Source organism: Sarcophilus harrisii, chromosome 1 (assembly GCF_902635505.1).
Source record: "Sarcophilus harrisii chromosome 1, mSarHar1.11, whole genome shotgun sequence".
NCBI classification, from domain to species: Eukaryota; Metazoa; Chordata; class Mammalia; order Dasyuromorphia; family Dasyuridae; genus Sarcophilus; species Sarcophilus harrisii.
Window position 1 is genome coordinate 548,834,997 of NC_045426.1, and position 5,314 is coordinate 548,840,310.

The following is a 5,314-nucleotide window of genomic DNA, read 5'->3' on the forward strand; positions in this document are numbered from 1 at the left end:
TAACCACCACAACAAATGCTTTACTGTTTCAATGACTTAGTTTTCTATATATTTGAGAAATGAGTTTTTTTTTTTCCCTCCCTGAGGCAGTTGGGGTTAAGTGACTTGTCCAGGGTCACACAGCTAGGAAGTGTTAAGTGTCTGAGGCCAGATTTGAACTCAGGTCCTCCTGACTTCAGAACTAGTGCTCTAGCCACTGTGCCACCTAGTTGTTCCATAAATGAGTTTTTTTTTTTTTCAGAAAAAAACTTATAACATTTTTTCCCCACAGTTATAATTACTAACTTTGTATTTCCCTCCATCCTATTTTCCTTACTTTTCCCTCCCCTCTGTCTCTGTCCCTGAACCTGTCCCTGTTTCTTTGGCTATTTTTTTCTGTCTTTTCTCTCTCTTTTCACCTTATATATCCTCAAAAGTATTTTGTCTCTGACTTTTACCTCTCCTAGTCCATCTTTCCTTCTATCAGTCCCTCTCCCCCACTCTCCACTTTTTCTCTTATCTCTTTCCCTTTCTTCTTTCCTGTAGGGTAAGATAGATTTCTTTATCCAACTGAGTGTATATGTTATTTCCTCTTTGAGCCAATTCCAATGAGAGTAAGGTTCATCTATGCTCCCCCTTCCCCTTCCCCTATCATCCTTTCCACTATAAAAGCTCTTTCAGATCTCTTTTATGCCAGATAATTTACTTTATTCTACCTCTTCCTTTCCCCTTCTCCCAATTCATTCCTATTTCCCACTCTTTAATTTTTTTTTTTAAGATAATCATCCCATCATATTCAACTCACCCAGGTCCTCTCTCTATATATACTTTCTAACTGCCCTAATAATGAGAAACTTTTTAGGAGTCACAAGTATCATTTTCTGATGAAGAAATGCAAATAGTTTAACCTTGAATATCTTACAGTTTTTTTTTCCCGTTTACCTTTTTATGCTTCTTTTGTATTTGAAAGCCAAATTTTCTATCCCGTTCTAGTTGATCTTTTTATCAGTGATGTTTCAAAGTCCTCTAATTTTGTTGAATATCTATTTGTTTTCCCTGAAAAATTATGCTTTTACTGGATAGATGACTCTTGGTTGTAATCCTAGCTCTTTTGTCCTGCAGAATACCATATTCCAAGCCTTCTGTCTATAAAGTAGAAACTGCTAGATCTTGTGTTTTACTGACCATAGCCTCATGATATTTGAATTGTTTCTTTTTGCTTGCAATATTTTCTCCTTGACTTGAGAGATCTGAAATACACCTATAAATATTGCTGGAAATTTTCATTTTGGGGTCTCTTTCAGGAGGTGATTAATGGATTCTTTCATTTTCTATTTTATTTTCTGGTTCCAGATTATTGGAACAGTTTTCTTTGATAGTATCTTGAAAAATCATATTGAGATTCTTTTTTTTTTTTTTTTTTTTTGGATTATGACTTCCAGGTAGTCCAATAATTCTCGTCATCTCTCTTTGGTTTTTTTTTTTTTTTTTTTTTGGCTAAAAAGTCAAAGTGACTTGCCTAATAGGGTAGGGTCACACCGCTAGGAAGTGTTAAGTGTCTGAGATCAAATTTGAACTCAGATCCTCCTGATTTCAGGGCTGATGATCTATGCATTGCGCCACCTAGCTGCCTAAGTCATTTCTCTTTGATCTATTTTACAGGTTAGTTGTTTTTTCAATGAGCTATTTTATATTTTCTCTTTTTTCATTCTTTTGATTTTCTTTCACTGTTTCTTGATGTTTCATAAAGTTATTAGTTTCTACCTTTCCAATTCTAATTTTCAAAGAATCTTTTTCCCCCCTGTGAGCTCTTATATTTGTATTCCATTTGGCCAGTTCTACTTTTTAAGGAGTTCTTTTCTTCAATGAATTTTTGTCTTTTTTTTTTTTTTTTCCCCATTTGGTCAGTTCTGCTTTTCAAAACATTCTTTTCTTCATTTGAATTTTTGTACCTCTTTTTTACCATTTTATTTATTCTATTTTAAAGGTGTTATTTTCTTCAATATTTTTGTTCCTCTTTTAACAAGCTGTTGATTATTTTTTCACAATTTCCTTGCATCATTCTGATATCTTTTTCCAATTTTTTCTTTACCTCTCCGACCTGATTTTAAAAATCCTTTTGAATTCTTCCATGCTCTGAGACCAATTCATATTTTTCTTTGAGACACTTTGAATGTAGTAGTTTTGACTTTATTGAATTCTTCTGACTGTGTGTTTTGATCTTTATTGTCACCATAGTAAGTCTCTATAGTCAAAATCCTTTTCTGTTGTTTGCTTATTCTTCTAGCCTATTTCTTGACTTTTATCTCTGTCCTAAAATGGAGTTCTGTTTCTGGGGTGAAGCTTAGATAGTGTCCCAAGCTTTAGGGTTTTTGTGCAGCTCTTTTCAGAAATAATTATAGGGTTATACCAGTTTTTGATTCTTCAAGGTGATATGATTTAGGGAGATAAGTGTTTACTACTCTCCTGGCTTGTATACTGTCCTCTGAGTGACCATAAATGTCCTTTTCTGCTCTTCATCTGTGATCAGGGTACCTGCTCCTTTAGGACTGCAAGCTCTCATGTGTTAGAATCCAATTATGGGAAATGCAACAGAATCCTGCCCCTGGTGCCAGCAAAGGGGCTCCTGGAATCTCCTTCTGACCAATTGTTTGAATCTACCTTACTATCTGTAGGCTGAGAGCTTCAGAAGACTTCACTTATGCTACTGATTCAGTTACCCCAAGGTCAAATTGCCAGTTTCCTGGGGTCTACATTGGACTGCATTTTCTCTCACCAAACAGATGTTTCCTTCCAATCTTCTAAATTATCTTGGACTGGAAAATTGTTTTACCATATCATTTTGTGGATTCTGCAACTCCAGAATTTGTTTTGAGGTGTTGTTTAAAATGTTTTGAGGGGATATTTGAGAAAGCTCTGGCAAGTTCCTGCCTTTACTTCATTATCTTTGAAAGACAATTTCTAAGGAGTCTTCTAGATATAATCTCAGGACTCTTTTAGGTTGTCTTAATGACAATTCTTAATTTTTAAAAAAGTTTAACCACCAGAGGGCAGCAAAATTACAAAGCAATTTATTACAATGAGGCCTGCCATATGCTATTATTAAATCTAGAAAAAAACTAAGTTTTACATTGCAGGGTTTTCACATCTAATTATCTAGTTTCATCTGTATTGTGACCTTTCAATTACATCTCCATATGTCTTTTGGACAACTTAACGATATCCCTTAGACATCTTAAATTCAATGTGTCCAAACCTGAATTTATTATCTTTTCCCTCAAACCTTGCCTTTTCCCAATTCCTTTTACTGTTGAAAGTGGCATTGTCCTTCATAAAAAAGGGAAAAGGGTCCACATGTGTAAAATGTTTGTCGCAGTCCTTTTTTACAGTGGCAAGGAACTGAAAGTTGAGTGGATACCCACCCACTGGAGAATGAATGAATAAGTTATGGTATATGTATATAAAGGAATATTATTGTTCATAAGAAATTATGAGCCGGCTGATTTTAGGAAAGCTTGAAAAGACTTACGTGAACTGATGTTAAGTAAAGTGAACAGAACCAAGAGAATACAGAGTTACAAGATTATATGACAATCAACTGTGATGGACTTGGCTCTTTTCAACAATGAGGTGATTCAAAGCAATTCCAATAGACTTGTGATGGAAAGAGCCATCCACATGCAGATAGAGAACTATGGAGACTGAATGTGGATCAAAGCATAAAATTTTCACCTTTTTGCTGTTATTTGTTTTCTTGTTTTTTCCCCGTTTTGATTTGATTTTTCTTGAGCAGCATGACAAACATGGAAATATGAAGAAGGACTTTATGAAGAAGAACTTTAGAAGAATATTTAATCAATTTTAGATTGCTTGCTGTCCAGGGAAGGAGAGAGAAAAGAAGAGAGGGAGAAAAATTTGGAACACATGGTTTTGCAAAAGTGAATGTTAAAAACTATCTTTTTATATATTTGGAAAAATAAAAAGCTATTGTTTAAAAAAAAACCTTTAAAAATGCCATCATCCTTCCTGCTACCCAGGCTTACAACCTAGGTGCCATCTTTTATTTCTCATTTTCTCTCTCGTCTATCCTTCACTCTTCTTAAAGGGTAAGTTTGACCATGGTCATTCACTGTGTTCCCTCTCCTCGCCTCCAACTATTCTCTGCTATCTCAAATATAAATTTCTCTGTTTGGCTTTCAAAACCTTATATACCTTGGCCCTTTCGTACCTTTCCAAATCTTTTTACAACTTAATTCTCTTTAGTTACTGTGTGATCCAAAAATATTAGTCACCTTGCTCTAGTTACTCATACATGACAAACCATCTTCCAAGATGTGTCTTTTTTCTCTGGCTGTCTCCTATTTCTGGAATTCTCTCCTCACTTCCTTGACTTTCTTCAAGGCTCAAATAAAAACCTCACTTTCTGTAAGATGGTCTGGACCCCCTTTAATGCTTTCCTGTTTTTCATCTCAGGTTACTTCTAATTTATCATGTATATATCTTGTTTGTAAATAATTGTTTGCATGTTATCTCCCACAAAAGACTTTGAGTTCTTTGAGAATATAGAGTATTTTTTCCTCTCCTATTTAACATAGTTCCTGGCACATAGAAAGTATTTAAATGCTTGCTGATAACATTATTACTATAGTTTTATAGTGACTCAAATTTGTATAGGGTTAAACAAGTACTTTCCTTACCACAGATTTGTGAAAGACACAATGCAAATATTTAATCTCCATTCCACAGATAAAGAAACTGATACTCTTTGCTCCATATAGGAATGATATAACGCCCTTTTCTGCCACTAGTCTACCCCCAGACCCTCTTCCAATTCCTCTCAATCACTTTCCAAGGTATCATTTTTTGGTTGTGAGATGACGCCCAAATGATTAAAATGTTAAAAACTTTTCTTTATTCTTGTCAATCATAACCCCACGAGGTCTCACCATGTCTGTGGTCCCTTGGAAATAAAGCTCGGACTAGAGGTTCAGGGCCAACGGGAGAGGGTGCAAAGCAAAGGCTCTGGCAGATGTTTGCACGGGGACTGCTAGCATGCAGACTCCAAGCCCAGAGGATGCTTCTTCCCCACTAAGTGACAACGGGAAGCGCAAACCTGGCAGGGAAGGACCAGGGCTGGAGAGGTCTTCTGGGAAGACCTGCTTTTCTCCATTCCCATTCAAAGACGGAGAGCAATCGTCGGAGGGCGCAACTCTCAGCTATCTTAAGCAGTCAGCTCCGGTCCTTCCCAGAGCCCAACCCATCTATCCATCGTGGCTGGGCGGGGCGAAGAGGGGCGGACCTGGCTCAGTCCTCTCCTTCCCCCAGCCCGCCTCCC